Below are 19735 nucleotides of genomic sequence, written 5' to 3' on the forward strand. Positions count from 1 at the left end.
TGTACCTTTCTTTCAGTGATAGTAATGAATGTTTTTTTTTTTTGTTTTAGTTTTTTAATATAACACAGATTCATATATATTGTTTATATACGACTTGACTATATTACTGAAAAAAAAAACAACACAAAACATGTATCAAGAAATTTTTTTATAACATTGGAGACTATTATTATCGATAGTCGATTTGTATTATGGCTTATTAAGAGAAAAATAATAAGATTTTTTTAAAGGAAACTACAAAATTGATTTATTCATTCTTTCTTCAAAAATCGAGATTAATAATGTTACAAATACTTTTTTGTAAAAAAGGACGATGCCTAATTACAATTATTCTGTTATTATGATTTTTTTTTAAATGCGAAGAAATTCTAAACCTGATAAATTACTGTTAATATTTATAAAAAATGAAATAAAATTGGACATTTTTTTAAAATTTGTTTAGCAAATTAGACAATACTATTTGATAGTATGTTTGATAGCGAATTAGATCGATGTTTGGGAAACGTTTAAAACAAATCAACCATTAAAATAAACATTTTATTAAATAAAAAAATATTTAATTAACTAATTATATACACATATATATAAAACAAGATTGGTTGAGTTGTACTTGTGTATATACTTTGACCAACTTTTTAGAATCTTCTAAAACGTAAAAATTAATACTGTTCAACTCTTGAAGTATTAAATTTTTTAAGTCGGCACCAACTTCTTAATAATTTAGAAAAAAATTAAATTTTAACAAGAACTGAATGTAATACCTATTTAAAACTATATTTTTTAAATAAGTTGTGAATTTTTTACTGCCTTTCCGAAGAAAAGTACGGTATTAATTTCAGTTGCATGTTGGGAGTGGGGGATGAAAATGAATTTTCTTTAAGTTTTGAGATATGAGCGTAAGAAAATAGCATTCACTTAAAATGTAATTTCCTTATATATGTACACAGTACGTCTGAAAAGTTCCCGAACTAAATTAAATAAAAATACAGATTTAAAGATAAACGAATTTACTCTCATCAGCCCTGCACGTAAAACCCTTCTCTAGTTATATACTTGTTGCAGCGTCGGTAGAGCCCGTCAAAACTCTGGAGATATCACTTTGTGGGATCGCCTTTAACTGCTAGGTGGAAGCCTTTTGGATAGCCGGAATGTCGTTAAAAAAAGCGGTCTTTCATCTTTAATTTCAGTTTCGGGAACAGAAAATAGTTTGCTGGAGCCAAGTTGGGTGAACAGAGCGTGTAGATAAGACGGTGATTTGATTTTCGGCGTAATAACATGTTAAAACTGTTCCACTTGTCTCGGGGCATTGTCGTGCAAGAGTGTCCAACTGCCCGGATCACGGTACTCGAACAGGATTCAACGAATGCGTCGCATCAGACTTTTCATTACTTCCAAATAGAATTTAGATTTCACGGTTTGATCAGTTGGGACAGTTTGACTAGTTGCACGCGTACTTTCGCAACGTTTTGTCGTGAACAGCTGTTGACGGCCTCCCGCTTCGTTCGTCGTCATCCAGCGACTCTCTACCGTCTTAAACCGCTTCCACCACTTGTATGTTGTAGTACGAGATGTGGCTTCATCACCGAATGCTTGCTGCATCATAAAAATATAAGTTTCAACGAAAGATTTTTAAAGTCGGACATACAATTTTATTGCACTGTTCCATGTCGCGAACTCGCACAAAGTCATATGAACACAACGTACGCGGCCGATTATAACTCGAGACTGGAGTGACGAAACGTGCAGAAATTTTGTACACACGATCGTCAGACATCGAACAACATAGTGTTTTGGTTTTCTGAGAGATGGTGCTACTTGTATCGACAACAGAAATTTAGTTCCGGAACTTTTCAGACATACTGTGTATATAAATCGCCTATTATAAAGGTTTATGGCTCGAAAATCACCAAAACTACTATATCAATTTCATTAAAATTTATACTGTATATGCTGTCGTAGTGTATCTGAAATTATGTACGAGAAAATTTTATAAAGATTGGTTGAGTTATTCTTTAGATACATTCAATTTAAGGTCGAAAAATCTGAGGTTATGTTGGCAGTGTATTTTTCATACGAGCTTAGACAGTCATAATGGTGAGTGAATTGAAATTTTATGCTTGTGTGTAGGGTCTACTGGTTAATCGAACGGATTTAGTGCGTTGTACTCCGAAAATCAGTGTGTTTCTGACTGCAAAATAAGGCGTCCGAAACGAAAAGTCGGTCTTCTTGAGCAGTTCTGCGCAAGAGTTTTAATGATTATTTAATTTATTTTTTGTAGGATTAATTTAATTTAAATTACCTGTTTGGGCATGAGTATAAAATACATCCAGAATGTAAAAAATCCTTTTACATAAAACACAAAAAGCGAATTATTTGCTACTTGATAAAGATAAGGAAAGGGAATGCCGAGAAACGACATTAACAACTAAGGCATCGTCCGCTATATTATTTTTCTAAAAAATTTTGATTTTCCAATTATTTTTTTTGAAAGTTTTAGTTCGAAAATATTTTGAAAATTAAAATGATTTTGGGTTACATATATTTACGGTAAAAAATAAAATAGTAAAAAATAATACAAAAATAAATAAGGTCTTTAAATAATATAATCTTTCGTTAAAAAATCGTTTTTTAATGGTTTTTCCAAGAAATTGAATACTACGTTGCTAAACGAACCTTTTCTACAAAAGAAATAAAAGAATCATCTTAATTAGTAATTTGGTCGTTAATAAGGCTTGAACAAATATAAAAAAGCAGGTCGAATTAAAAAACTCCTTTTTATACTTGAAACTGAAGAATAGGCTTTATTGCGAAATAAGCTGAAATAAGGCTTTATTGCGTCTCATTTTTCAGAACATAATCGCCATCTTAAATATAAAAAGCTGTGATCATTCAAAGGTATACTTTGCTTCTTTGTGCATTGCCTCATGCAATAGGTACTAAGGTATTTCCCAAAAATTATAAATTTTACATTATTGCTATAAAATTACAGCTGATTTTTAAAAGCTTTTATTTAACTCACTTTAGGAATAATCAAATCTTGCAACTGCTATTGTTTTGATCTATCGTATGAAAATCAATGAAATTTGGTACACGTATGTAACTTCGATGACAATACAGCACTACGGTGTCGGAATTTGATATGACCCACCCACACCACCACGCGCTACCCCTACGCTAAATTCATTCATTTAGTTGAAAATTTTCATTTCTCATGAAGTATCATATGAAAATGATTGAAATTTGATGCACGTATGTAACTTTCAATGTGTAAAAATAAATATTTTTACTATTTTAAAAGCTTTTATTTAACTAATATTAATATTAACATTAATAAAAAAAGGAAGCAAATTATAAAAACCCTGTAAAAAGTAAAAAAAATAAAAATTAAATCAAATTGAGAATTTTAAACAAAAAAATAAAATATATTAATAAATATAAAAATGCATTGAAAAGTAAAAAATAAATTAAATAAATATCTAATAAATAACCAATAATAAATGTAATAATTATTAAATTTTAAAATTAAAAGTAACGAAAATATTTAGTTAAATAAAAGCGTGGCGCAGTTTTTATAACAATGTTTTCGAATAAGTATTTATAGACATTTGCTGAATTTTAAAATATATTTTTTTGTTTAATGAGGTTGTTTAGTATATGTATATACTTTATTTATCTGTAATAAAATAACTCAAGTTTTTATTCTTTGATGGTTCAAATTTGCACCGAGATGACCTTTAAGGGTTAATAAGATTAAAAATAAAAATTAAATTTAGAAATCTTACACAAAGTTATTACATTTTGACGGTAATCTGAAAAATTATTAATTATTATCATTATTATAATTGTAATCGTAATTATGAGTTCATTAAATAAAAATTCATAATTAATTAAAATGAAACTTTTAGCGGAAAGAGTGCGTTCAATTTGGCTTAAATTACAAGCAGAATTCGAAGATGAACTTCAACTATGTGAGAACACGTACAAAGAAAGACATTTTCCCATATTGTTACTTGTAGCTAGTCAGTCTCAACTGGAGAGGTTCCAGCAGACCTTTCCGCCTCCTCACGTCGTTATTGAAAACGAAAATTAAGATTAATTGTTGTAAAAATAAATGTATTGTTTTAAATAAATTATAAAAACTGCGCCACGCTTTTATTTAACTAAATATTTTCATTACATTTAATTTTAAAATTTAATAATTGTTACATTAATTTATTTTTTATTTATTGGTTATTTATTAGATATTTATATAATTTATTTTTTACTTTTCAATGCATTTTTATATTTGTTAATATATTTCATTTTTTTGTTTAAAATTCTCAATTTGATTTAATTGTTATTTTTTACTTTTTAGAGAGGGTTTTTCTAATTTGTTTTATTTTTTTTATTAATGTTAATATTAATATTAGTTAAATAAAAGCTTTTTTAAAAAAATATTTTCTTATATATAATCAAATATATTTTGTAATTTTTTTAAATATTTTTTTTACAAAATAAATTTAATTTGTAGAATAAATTTATTATTTAGGTCAGCAAGTTAAAACCCAGTGGCAGTGATTTGCTGTGCATCTATTCGTAGAATTTTTTTTCCGGGTCACTATTAGATCGAAATAATTATAGACAAAAAAAAATTGTAAATAGTGTTCATAAATCCTTTTAAATGTTTTTAAAAATTGGTACTTTCATTAGAAATATTTTATTTTCATTCTGACCCATTTTATTATAAAGTAATAAACAGAATAAAAAGTTGAGTGATATAAAACAAAATTGGATGTAAAGGCTTTTCCATGCCCGTTGTGAACCACACAAATTTATTTTCTTGGTTTTCATTATTTCAGATGACTAGAATATTTCTTTTCTTCTTATTAAAATTTTTTTCCTTTAAACAAAGCAGTGTATTTTAATTATAAAACCTCTATTTATAATATGATAATTGATGTTTTTCTTCTTTTTTTTTGAGGTACCAATTTGTGTCACTCACTAAAATGCTGTAAAATCCACATTTATGTCTCACTTTTTTATTTTATTACAATTAAAAAGAATTTTAGATAAAATAAACTTGGTATTGAACATGTGTAGATTAAAAATAATAATACAAATTGAGAAAAAAGTAGTGAATTGTTGTTTTGTATATCAGTCAACTTGTTAAACCTTTTTTATTGACCTTTAAATTTCTATGTCGATTAAAATTAATTTGTATTGATGTAATGTAATGCACTTTTACGTATATTGTAAGCATAGTAATTTTAAAGAGTTCTATTTCTATGAATGTAAATATTACATTTTATAAGTTATTTTGATTACAGAAGAATGTTACTTTAGAAGGAAAAGTAAAAGAAACCAGTTTAGAATCAATTTAAAAAATAAAATCAATAATTCTGCAGTTAGATATACAATACCACACTTTCTTTTTGAATTCAACGCTTGAAATGCGCATGTTTTACGTCATCTATTATTATAACTAATTGGTTACCTTTTTCAGTTATCACAATATACGATTAATTACGTACCTCAACTATATACTATTTATTACTTTCTGAGTCCTCGTTATACATACACATACATACAGACACATACATACAACACTCAAACATATACAATTGTAAATGGTTTTGTCGTCTGGGGTGATAAGCACGTTGTACGCTAAGGACTGCAATTTGCATGCACTATTATGACATTTGCATACAAATGGAAATGCTGTATAACATTCATGTTCCCTTTACATCTCTATTTTAGTCAATTTTCCATTTTCTTTTTTTTTATGTATATCAATACAATCGACCTATTTAAATTAATTTTTATGTTTAAATTGATAGTTTAAAAATAAATGATTCATTTTTCTAATTGCGCTTGTAGAAAATATAATTTTTAATAAGTTGCTTAGAATTTCGTAAAATATTATTATGTTACGTATATTAATTTTAATACAGTGTAATTGATTCTAAATAGTTTTTTCTTTACATAACATGTTTAATGCTGTAAATAATTTAAATATAACCTAACCTTTTTAAATGATAAATAAATTTTTCTTAAGAAACAATTCTGTACAAAATCATAGTTAAATAAGAGAAAACCAAGGAGCTGCTTGAATTTTAAAACCTCTTTTTTTAATTTTACGTTATTTAATATTAAAATTCTATTTATATCACTATTAAATCCTTTAAATAGTTATAAAAAGAGTAAATTTTTCTCAAATTAATTTATTATAAATCTCCAACGTTTAGTAATTATTTTACATTTAAAAAAAATGATAAACCTCTTTTTTATCATTCTTTAAGAAAAAATACTTTATTTGTCCTTAACGCACAACAAAAAGCTCACACATTACACTCAATTTTATATGTCAATAACTATAACTGTAATGAAATAAATCAATCAATTAAAGTACGTTCTTAAAAAAAAAAAAAAATGAAGTATAAAAATGTGATGTGGACAACTTCCTTGTACGCCTATTAAATTACATACACTTTTTTTTTAATGAAAATACATAAAATCTTACTTCATTAAAAACTTCTGATATTTTTTCAATTTTTTTTTATTGTTATTATTAAATTATTATTTATCGTAAAACCTTTTTAGTTTTACAATAAATAATACCGATAATAATAAAACAAATAACTTTATAAAGTTTATAGGTTTATTGAATGTATCATGATTTAAATGTTTTTACTTCCTTGTACGAAGAAGTAAAGGAAGTATTGTGGTCACGAAAAATTTCGGTTTCCAGATTTCAACAGAAATATTCATTTTGACCATCCCTGAATCCATTTTGACTAGTTTCGGAGTGACATTTATACCTACGTATGCATCTCGCATAACTCAAAAACGATTAGCCATAGGATATTGAAATTTTGGATTTAGGACTGTTGTTCATTTAGTTGTGCACCTTCCTTTTGATTGCAATCACTGAAGCAAAATTTTTCAAAAAAGCCCAAAATCCAAAAAAATTTGGATTTTGGTTTTTTTCATAACTGCATTTATAAGCTCTCATTCAGAAATTTTCAACGCTATAACATAAGTGGTACTTAATTTCACTGGTTCTAGAGTTATTGACAAATAAAATTTTAATTAATGAAATATTTGGATCTTAGGGGGCACATCGGTTTGAATCAGACTTCATCTCACTTTTTCAACTTATTTTTTTTTTTTTAATTTAAATATATTGATTTATTAAAATTATTAACCTCTCACTGTAAAAAAATTGTACAATAAATAATAATTCAACAATAAAAAAAAGAAAAAAGTATCAGAAGTTATTAATGAATAAGAAGTTATTAATGAAATAAAATTTTGTCCTTTCCTTTTAAAAAAAATGTGTATTTGTAATTTAACAGGCGTACAAGGAAGTCATATAGTGTTCACATCAGATATTTTTTTCAATAATTAATTAATGCATATGTAATTTCATCCAATAAAAACATACAGTAATATTAAGCCTAATCAAATCTTAAAATTCAGCCATTTTAAATATATTATTTTTATATGATTACGCAACGTTTGGGGTATGGTTTTTAATGGAAATATAAATTTTATTAACTGAATCGAGCTTACACTAAACAATATTCTTTCTTTTATAATGTAATTATATACACACACGTTATTGTTTAAATGTAAATCAACAGAAATTAATCTGGTGAATAGTCCCTGACAAACATCTACTAGGCTGAAAACAAAAAGACTAATAAGGGATTAAAAAACCGTTATTTACAATAACAGAAACGGAAATTTATCGATATATTCATACCTATTAAAAAAGATTAGAATATAAAAATTCTGTTTAAAAAGTTATTTAAAATTTTAGGTATTAAATAATCAACAGTACATACTACATACATTAATTATTATTTTTCAAAAAAAGGTTAAAAATTTTTTTTAGTAAAATATTTTGATTTTGTCACAACAATGGTTGTGACAAAAGGTTTCACAGTTGCTGGAATTCTTACAATTCCAACAACATTTTGGTCATCCCTTGCTGTAAGTGTTGGTCACATCAAAAATTGTTTCAAACAAAAAATTTAGGCAATGTTTAGAGTACGAACGACCACTTTAAACCGATTCGATACTAAGCCTATTAAGGGAGGTATAATTTATTTTGCTTTCAAATCCCCATTTTTTCCACCCCCTGGGCCAATGGTTGGTGATATCAAAAAGCTAAATTTAGATAAGTTTTAGGCTCTTATCCAAAGAATAGTAAGTAAGAACTTTAAAAGAATTTGATATTTTAGTTAATAAGAAAGTTATAGCGATATTTTGTTTTTTTTTTTCGAAAAAAGCATCCCCATGGTCCGATTTTGACCATTAACGAACACGACTACGATTTTGGATCGTTATATTTTATGTATCAATTTGAAAGTGATTGGCGCAAAATTACGGCAGTTATCATTTCCATAAAAAAGTGAAATATATATATATATATATAAACATTTGAAATGACGGTGGTTTTGGGGTCTGGGGGATGTGAAACGCGAAGATATGTCGAAATCTTTCGGAAGTAGAATCATGGATTCCATTACAACAGGTAACTTTCTTATGAAATCTACCCAGTTAAGAGTGATTCTCCAATTTGCCTTAAAATCAATCGATTTAATTTCATGTAATTAATCTAATTTTATTTATTTTTATATTGTGTATTTCATCTAAAGCTTATTTTACTTCCAAATAAAATAGGGTTAACAAATATTTATATGTTAACATAAAGAAACTAATTTACGAATATACACAGTATTACAGTGATTTATTTTTTTATTTAAATTAATTTTGTTTGTTTTTGAGAATTTCATTATATGTCCAGCCAATTAAACATAATTGAATTACAATTTAATATAAATTTAAGACTTTAATGAAGTTTTTTGAATTAAATGGAATAAACTAATTAAAAAGTTTAAGTTTTCACAGCTACAAATTCAATAAAATTTTCACACTGCACTGTTTTATAACACAAATCTAATTTAAATTTTGTTAATTTAAAATAAACAATCAATCTTTCCCTATAAAAAGTTTTCCCACCAAAAAGTTAAATTAAACGAGAACATTAATTAATAAATTTATTGTATTAAGAACCTATATTAATGTTGAAATATACTTTAAACAACTGCTACATTAAAGTAAATATAGGTTTTCATATAGCGAACAAAGTAAATCCATTAGTAAACATACAAATTCTTTAATCTATTTAAAAGAAATTATATGAATTAGTTACTTAAAACTACAACCTTTTTTTCGATTTTGGTAAGCTAAAGAACCGCGAATCAGCTCTTTAGTTTACTTTTATTTTTTTCTCTTAATAATTTCCCACATTTTATTTTCATTATTTTTGAGTGTTTTTCTCTTCTTTTATGTATTCATTTGCTCTTTCTTTTTTAAGACGGGATTTGTTTCAGAATAATTTCTTTTTTTTTATCAATTTACAAATGTATTAAACTTCCTTTATTCTTTTTTTCGATGTTCCCGCGATATGGACCGCGGTACAGCTTTTTTCTCATCATATTCTGTTCCTTTTTGTTTTTCAAAAATTCCTTTATCACTTCATAGTTCTTTTTATTTCTATCTTCCAATCACTGACGTTTTTTTTTATTCTTGCTTGGAAACATTTCAAATTTAGTGGTTTTTCCTAAATATTTCCTTATACTGAATTTTCTCTTCAGATAAATTTGTCTCTCTTGTCTTCCCTGATTTATGAGAACCAGGTAAATCTAGTATTTCTTTTTGAATTCAAATATTTCCTTTGTCAATCTATTTTTATCTATTTTTGAAAAATGCCCGTAAAAAATGAATCTTTTTTTCTTATATCGAAGGGATTTTCAATTTTTCATACAGTTCTGAATTATTTTAATTCTTCTGGTTTTGTTGTTATGTATGGATCTTAAAACCTATTTTCTAACATCATCATTTATTCTCATAATTTTAAAAAAATATCAAAAACGAGCTACAGTCTGACCCCAGTACATCTTTCCACGTGATTTTAAAAGAACAAATAGGGAGCTACGGCTTGCCATAACCTTTCACCCCAACGTTTTTGGTAGTTTTTGTTAATTTTTATTTTTTTTTTTTGGTATTTATTTTCTTGTCTTTATTTTAACAGACGAACCAACCTATTGACATCAATTTGCTATATTTTTTTTTATTTTTATAAGGTTTAGTTTTTTCTAAAGAGGATCAGTAATTTTTAAACACCTTAGTTATAAACAGTATATAGTTTTAACGGGATTAGTCTTACAGGATAAGATATTGTTTATGTTAATGAAAGCTTTGTTTAAGCATCAATTTTACAGTTGAAAATCTTTTTTTCCCAATCTTATCTTCGATAATGATTATTTGGTTTTCAAATTATCGATTAACATCATAAAAAATATTTAATCCAAAATCCACTAATACCACAGCTTATCTCTTTCTTTCTCACACACACTTACACACACACGCGCGCGAGAGCAATAATACATTCACACACACAAAATTACTTAGTTCAAAACTGGATTGTTTGGGAAAAAAAAATCACTACAAATTAATGCGATTAAACAATCTGTTAAAGAATTCAAGCGAAAAAACTGATTTGAAATACTGCGAGTTTTCATCTCTCAACAAAATATTACAATACTGACAGCAAGTAAACGTTGCTATGACACGCAATATAAACAGCAAAGAGTGATTGGAATTTCATTCGATATTACAAATGCGTTTTTAATTCATTGTGTTTTTTATTGAACTTAACTTGTACAGGCAGGAAAATGTTGTGGAACAAAGCCTTTTATTATGGAGGACTATATCTATCCTTTCCTGCCGTGAACTGTATAATATATTAATATGTACCGGTGAGAGTAAAAGATTATTTATTTGATTTATCAAAATAAAAAAACGTAAAAAATTTTCACTTTCATTCAAAATTATGAATGATTTTAATGTTTATATAAGAATAAATATATATGTATTTAAATTTCACAAATTTAATTATGTATTCATAAAACTCTGATCAATTATGTTTTGAATTCATGAAGTGGACCCAAAATGAAGCGGCTAAAGCCAAGGAAGCCAAAATAAGGGGTTCTTGAAACGGCGACAGGCGATAATTATGTTTATATAATTTTTTTCTTTATATGATTATAAAATCAGATTTTATAGTTTAAATAATTTTATTAAACTCTTTCTATGAAGAGAACTTCTGATTTTTTTTTTCTTAATGCTCAAACAAATTCTACGTATTTTCTTTTTGTATTATTTTTATAAAAGATAGGTGCAAGCGCCAACATATACAAGAAAACCTGAGTCAATACAATGACAACTCCTCCTAGATTCACGTCAAGGTTACTTTGATTCCGCAGATACCTCAGCTTGAAAATACCTGACAAATTCACAGAACCGAGAATAGAAAGAAGAGAACAAGGTGTATAGTGAGAAAAGATTTACTCGATGACGAATGAAAACATCAGGACAAATAATCCTATCCGGTAAAATGTTTTTGATTGTAAACATTTTAAGCGGCAAATTCGTCAAAATCCCGAAAAAATCGGCGTTCTTATTCAGGATAATACTGATCATCCATGTTGCTTTTTCATTAAATTGTAATTACCAGCACATTCGATTCCTTCTAGAAAGGGACGTGCATTCCATCCTCGAAACACTTAGGCCTCCGAAAGGCGTATTTCTGCTAGACCGGAAGGTACTGGCACCGAAAGGACTTCAGGGTACCGACTGAAAGGGAATCACGCCGGGAGAACGAAGCCCATACGGGGCTAGTCTCCCAAAGTCATCTTGACCCCGACGGGATGATACCCACCATGTGACAGGTTGACCGTCACGCCACCCCCTACGTACCTAGCCTTTAGATGTTTTACTGGAGGTCATCATCAACATATATCCTAGTCTGGCCGCTGTCGTACTGGGATATCTGACCTTGGTTAACGGTCTGGGATCGCTGTCTGACTTGCTCATCTTCCAAGGTCACCCCGATCAAATAATTTATTCCTCATCTAAAGGATCGCAGCAAATAATTCCGTCAATAAAGAAAACAAAATAAATATAACCGCCGTTAAATAAATATTACCCACCCGATAAAATAATGATGCAGCAGCATGGGACTTTTGTCCAGGTACTACGATTAGTAGGAAAATAAATAAATATCCCGCTAGCGTTCAGTTCCGTTAAATTAAGTATATATTTTAGAGGTCCTGGGTTCGAATCCCGGTCATTTATGGAATAAAAAAGAAAAAAAAGAATATTTTAAAACAAAAGTTTATTTTTCTCCAGGAATTAAAGAACTACCAGATCGGTGATTCAGGGTTTCTAAAGTAGCATCTTCCTCACAGCCGAAATTTTTCGGTATTCTAAATTATATAACTGAAGTTTAACCATTTATCCTGTATTGAAGATTTAGTTTCTTGACAATTATTTTTAGTTTAGAAAATCTTGTCAAACTCGATTCAACCGTTGTTCATTATTATTGTATATTTTCTTGTTTATCATGTATTTAAAAAGTATAATTTTCAATAGGTTTTAGTAAAAGAAAATTGATAATTTGTACAATGATGGATATAATTTAGCTGAACTAGATTATTTTCTCGATATCTAAAAGGAAATAACTCACTAACAAAACTAGAGAAATACATTCCAACCACACTACAAGGAAAGGACCCATTTTTTGCTATAAGCTACAATTTACCATGCACAATGGTAGCCTATATTAAAATCAAAATTTTAGTAAATAGGCTGAATCTAGAAGACGGACAAAGTATTACAAATGGTTAATATGTAAATATGGTACACTATGTTAACGAGGATGTAAATACCGATCACAAGAAGTAGAAATTATGTAACAAATAAAGTGATTTTACGTACCTTAATTTACAATAAGTCCTAAATTCCAATTATTTATATAGCTGTAACAGTTTTGCTTGAAAACTCTTACATTTAAATTTGTTATTTTTGAAAACGTTCTAAAATAAAAAAGAAATTATCAGTCGAATGTGAGAGATAATTTAGCTAGGGAAATAGCAGTTACCTTATTATACCCAGCGGTATTAAGCAGGATAATGGGTCTAATTACACGTTTTATCTTTAAATTTCTCAAAATATTTTAAATTAATAAAAGATATTTAGTAAAGAAATAGTATATTCAAAATTTTCAGTGCTTTAAATCAGATGCGATTTCGTGAGCTCTTGATTTAAAATTCATGTTTCTACCGAACAAATGTACACAACTAAAAAAAACTTTAGAAGACCGACTTTTCATTTCCGACGTCCTAACTGTTTCCCAGTAAGAAACGGACTGATTTTAAAAATACAAGGCACTGTATACGTTCGATTAACGAGTAAATTTTACACACAAGCATTAATTTTCAAATCACACACTACTGTGACTCACTGCATAAGCGCGTACGAAAACTACACTTCAACATAACCTCAAACATACGATCTTAAATTGAGCGTAAATCAGGAACGACCTGACCAATCTTCATAAAGTTTTCACATTTAAAACTTCAGATATATTACTACAGCATATCTAAATTTCAATGCAATTGATTCAGTAGTTTTTGAAATTGTCACGTCACAAAATTTTACACATGATTGGTATTTTCATGTTTCTTATTGTGTGGTCAAATTGAGGTTATGTGGTCTATTATTGACCTTAAAGAGCGTAAATCAGGAACAACTCAACCAATCACATGCACAACTTCACGTATACTTGTACAGCATACCTAAATTTCAATGAAATTTATCGAGTATTTTTGGAGATTTTGGTGCCCAAAATTCCTTATATTTTAAAAGGCATATAAGGAAACCTGAATTTAAGTAAATGGTATTTTCGTACTCCTCATATTTCAGAGCGTAAATAACATTCATTTTCACACCCCATGCCCCTCCTTCGCACCCCATAATTATACACCATGTGGCTGGAAGTAATCCGTACGTACTTTTCTTTGAAAAGTCGGTAAAAACAATAAAAAAAGTGAAAATATTTAAATAATATTTTTAATTTTAATTTAATGATTTATTCAGTATAATATTCTGTTTAATATTGACCTATAAATTTAAATTTATTTATAAACGAGTAACTGTGTAAACAATGAAAGTACAGTATATAAAAGAGTATTGTTCCTAATTCATCGGTTACTACAGAGGTTCTATTCTTAGTCACAAAAGCTATCGCTTATGTAGTTCAAAAGAATTAGACCACCCAATACAGGAACAGTAAATGTACTGTTAACATTATTTTCAACTTTATAAAACGATAAAATTAAATTAAATTAGAAACATATGATGGCATAGAATGTTTAATTAAAAAATTATTCTTCAATATTTTTAAATTATCTTAAAAATAACAGCTTCCTGCCTTATCTAATTATTTTTTTTTTTTTATCTAAGATAAGATTTAAAAATTATAAGTTTGGTACTGAAAATTTTCTAAACTAAATTATATTATTTCATAATTATTAAAAAAGAATTCTAACAAAAAATATTTATAAAATTAGTTTTATTTTTTTATATGATGTAACTCTAATATAAAAATTTATTGCTAATAAATATTATAACCCGCGTAAAGACAGAAAAAAAAATAGGTTAATTAGTTCGTTTACGTTTCTATATTTTGTAACATTACTGCTCTTTCCCAATACCCCAGGATGTTCCAAATATTGACGCTAAAAATAATTTTACCACTAAATTAACTCAAATCATTTTCACGTTTGTGTTTATGTATTTTATTGTCATTATTAGTAGAGGATCATACATTATTAATCTGTACAATATTTATTATTTTTTATACGTAATTGCCTAACCAAATTTGAATCCTATTCATTATAACTGATTTATCATTAATAAAAATGTATTATACCTACATATATTCTAGTATAAAGTATAATTTCACCTCTTGTGGCTCTTTTAAAAAGTCAGATCAAGTTTTTGAGAAAGAAAAATGGGCTCTCTGGCGCCCATAATTATATTTAGAAAATTAAATATGCCAACTATCCTTGTGTTTAAATTTATGAATTTGCAATTTTCCCTAAAAAGAATGGTCACTTAAACTTAAAAAGTCATATATCCACCTTTATCAAACCAGACAACAGAACTGTTTTCGTAGAATTCTTCGGCTTACAAAAAAGAGCCTGATAACTAACTTTAATAAATTGCAAAAACATCTGAAAAATCTTCCCACCAATTTAATTAAAGTGCAATTAAAAGATTTTCTTTTACGGAAAACAATATTACTCTGTGGATAATTTTTTAAGTAATACTAATTAAAAAATGTAAAAGAATTGTCTTCATCCCGTTCAAGGTGTATATAAATGTTACAAAATAATTTTCAATAATGCTTTCTGAATTGTGAATTAATTTACGATAGTTTTGTATCTTTAATGTACTTACTCCGTACTGGAGTGGTAACATATCAAGCCTCATCCGGAGGTCTTGGGTTCGAATCCCAGGCAGGCTTGGCAATTTTTATACGCTAAAAAAAGTTCATTTCATATTCCCGTGCACAAGCTTCCAACATATATGATGAATTAATCATTTAAAAAAAACAGATTGCATGTAGTTATTTTATAATTTTTACTCCCTTATACGAAGTAAAGGAAGTATTGTATCGCGAAACATTTCAGTTTTCAACGGAAATATCCATTTTGACCATCCCTGAATCCATTTTGAGTAATTTAATGTGACGTTTGTACGTACGTATGTATCTCGCATAACTCAAAAACAATTAGCCGAGGAAGTTGAAATTTTGCAATTAGGACTGTTGTAACATCTAGTTGTGCACCTCCACTTTTGATTGCAATCAACTAAACCAAAAGTCTCCAAAAAGCCCAAAATTCAAAAAAATTTGGATTTTGGACTTTTTATTAACTGTAATAAGCCCTCATTGAAAGGTTTTTAACGATATACCATAAAAGGCACATATTTTCATTAGTTCCAGAGTTTTATAGCCATATAAAATTTTAATTAATGAAATAATATTGTTCTTACAAGGGGAAGGCAGATCGGTTCGAATCAGATTGCAAGTTTGATTGTAAACAAAGTTTTTTGATAAATAATATATTAATAAAAACAATAAAAATTAAAAAAAATTGTATATGTAATTTAACAGTCGTACAAGGAAGTCAGGTTGTGCCAACATCAATTTTTTTTCTTTATAATTTATCTTTGACATGATATTTTTAATAACATGATATTTTTTGGTTTATTTAATGTCGAATCACTGGTCATTAGTGACACCTTTTTTTCCCGATGAGTCTCAGGAACCCTATTTACGGGCGAAGTGTCGGATTCGCTAACAGGTTTCACAAGATGTTATTTAGAGTGCGTAGGTGTGTCTGCGCCCTACCGACTAAACCTCATATCTCACCGATCCACCCTTCCCGGGGTCGGAACAGCGGTTCGGACCAGCATCACTCAGCTCCGGGGAGTGCCTTCGAGCTCAGGGGATCCATAATCCCCGTGTATCATCAACGTCGCCTATCCGCCCAGTCGCGAACGAATGACGTCGCAGAGGGCTCTTCATCACCTTCTCGATCACCAGCCTTGTACTCGGTTCTACAGTCATCGAAAGCCATTTAATCCGCATTTCATTCCTGTTGCTCTACTTCTTTGGAGAATTGTTGTTACATATTTCTCTACAGTGTACCAGTTCTGTTGGCTAGACAGGATATTGGCAACAATAGTTTCTAGTTTTGTCCAGCCCAGTCCTGAAATTTCTCTATCCTGCCTCCACCGTGGGCAGACGATGTGGGCATTAGCGACACCTAGTGGTAAATTATATTTTAACACAAAAAACTCATTAAAATTTTATCAATTTCATAAACCACAAAATGATTTTTGTGTAATTTAATTAGCTTTGAATTTGGTAAATAATTGATTTTATTTATCATGTAAGTTTGTTACAAATCATAAATGGTTAATTGTTATAAAAAGGAATATTGATTTTATAATATAACAATAATAATAATAACAATAATAATAATAATAATAATAATAAGGAAATACTGATTTTAACTTATTCTTTTTATTTTATTTGATTCAAGTGTATTTTCTTAAATAGCGTACATTATTTATAATATTTGAGCTTAATTTATTAGACCATTGTACAAAGAATAGTAAAAATAATCGTACACGTAGTAACTTCTATTTACTGTTTATTTCACTTATGAATCCACAGCTGTAAGATTACAACACCTACAACAAAAGCTTAATTAAATAATTAAATGACGTTTAAGGTTAATCGAAGAATAAAACCAAAACGTAACATTTACATGGAAGATGCCAACATATTAAACAATGTGCAAATTTTACAAACGGATTCAATCTGATATTTATCTACAATTACATCAAACATCTCACGTGGGAAATATGCATACAAACAAAGCGTTAAAATCTTGACAAAATTTAAACAATTTTGTTTTTTATTTGAAAATAATAAATAATACTTTTTATATATATCAATATTCAGCCCCGATTTGGTCATAGATAATAAATTATTGGAGACCATTCAAATCCTCAAACGGAAATATCATCACCATCCCATTTAGTAATCTATTTTGACATAATTAAACATACATAACTATACGTATATAAACAACTCTCATTATAAATGTGTTATATCCGAAATATATCAAATTTATAATTATTTCGTAATAATCTAATTCTAACCTCAATTTTTAAACAACCAACTCATTATTCCAAAGTGAATAGATTGCAGATATTGTGAATTGTAATTAAAAGGAAAAATATTATATTGTTTTAAGATCTATTAGTTGAAAGCAAAAATAGATTTTAAAACCCCATTACTTGAACATTTGCTTTAAACTTAAGCATATTAAAAAATAACCTAAAATTTTATAAGATCATACTACCCTCTGGATGCAACAAGTTTTAAATCTACTAAAAATTAAAATATACAACTGCCAAAAAACCCTAAAAAAAAAAAATAGGATGTCCGACCAGTGTAGATCATAACACAACAGTGTAATGTAGAAGTGCAGATCCGCTAAATTTCGGAACATTGTCATTAGATCCGTGAAGGTTTTATACCAATATGGCTCTCTCTTTTTCTCTCTTTTTCCTGTTTAACCTCCGGTAACTACCGTTTAGATAATTCTTCAGAGGATGAATGAGGATGATATGTATGAGTGTAAATGAAGTGTAGTCTTGTACATTCTCAGTTGGACCATTCCTGAGATGTGTGGTTAATTGAAACCCAACCACCAAAGAACACCGGTACCCACAATCTAGTATTCATATTCATATAAAAGTAACTGTCTTTACTAGGATTTGAACGCTGTAACTCTCGACTTCCAAATCAGCTGATTTGGGAAGACGCGCGTTTACCACTAGACCAACCCGGTGGGTTGCCTTTTTTATCCTATTAGCATCAACGCAAACAGGGTTCACCACCTAGCGGTCGAAATCGGAAACTTCTGGGAGGGTTTTTGAAATTCGCAATTCATTTTCAAATGAGCGCATTCTGGCGTACGGGTGACAATGGTTGAACAAATACACATACATAATACCCTGAATACATTACACACTTTTTTCCTGTTCTTTCTAAAAAATATAGATGTCATTAGCTAAAAGATACAATTATATTATATATGTTTTTATATTATGAAATATATTTTTTTTTTGTAAAAATTAATTTCTAAAAAATAAGAATGTTTACTTAACACATTCATTACGTTTTACGTAAAATTAGGTCATATCAATATCTTTATTAGTTTACTGTTTCAAGACTGCTCAAAAAGGTGTGTAATGTATTTAGGGTGTATGTATGTCTATTTGATCTGAATGTGTTAGCCATTGTACTGAATGTTTTAAGTAAAACTCTTATTTTTTAAAATTTAAAAAAGAAAAATCATAATATCAAAACATATATAATTCTGTGTTTTAGCTAACAACAAATTCGATATTTTTTAGGAAAACAGGAAAAAAATTGTTTACCCAACCACCACCCAATCCTAAGAATTAAAGATTGCTTACTCTATTCTTAAACTAATTTATTGTTAATAAATCAAGCAGTTCGGTAAACAACAAGTCAAGCAGTTTTTCTGTTATAGTTTCTTGTAATAAATTTCAGTGATTCAACCCATAGACATTTAAAAACAAAGATCGGTGATCTTAAAGTAAGTGCGTCAGAATTAATGTGTATGCTCGTCTCTGTGTGTGTGTGTGTATGGGCGCGCGCGCGCGGATGCGTGTGTCTGTTATTAGGTGAGTCATAAAAAGTATTGTAATGTATTTAAAATTTAATAAATGTAATGTGTTTAATAAATTAATATTATTATTATAATTATTATTAATTAAGCGAATTAAATTTTAAAAAGTTATAAAAACCGATAAGATATGTCCTAATGAAGGTGTGTACTTTACTTTTAAAATGATTTTTTTAAAAGTCATAAAAATTTTAATTTTTGTTAAATTCTGTGAAATTTATATTCAAACTATAACTAACGATTTAATTTACATTATGTAATCTATTTATGAGAATCATTTCTAAAAAGCTGACAACGGAGTTGTTTTACTTTCCTGGAATTGGTTATTAAACGAGTATAGTGGAAAAATAGTTATACATGAAAATAGTTTAAATATCAATATTTTGCCCTATATGCCCCCCAAAGTATTTTTAGACCACGCACTATTAACATGCTTAAGAAGACATAAAAAATATTTTTTTCGACACGACGGAAGGTGGAGGTAGATTTCACCGGTGCTAAGTAGGGTATCAAAAAAACTTCAAATTCACTCAATACGACAATGG

General features: G+C 28.2%; 1 protein-coding gene across 4 annotated transcripts in view; it reads left to right on the forward strand.

The window, feature by feature from the left end:
* LOC142328951 (uncharacterized) overlaps nucleotides 1-19735 on the forward strand; it is a 164235-nt gene that overhangs the window by 81451 nt on the left and 63049 nt on the right. The window lies entirely within an intron of this gene.

The sequence above is a fragment of the Lycorma delicatula genome, chromosome 8 (genome assembly GCF_047948215.1).
Source record: "Lycorma delicatula isolate Av1 chromosome 8, ASM4794821v1, whole genome shotgun sequence".
Lineage (NCBI taxonomy): Eukaryota > Metazoa > Arthropoda > Insecta > Hemiptera > Fulgoridae > Lycorma > Lycorma delicatula.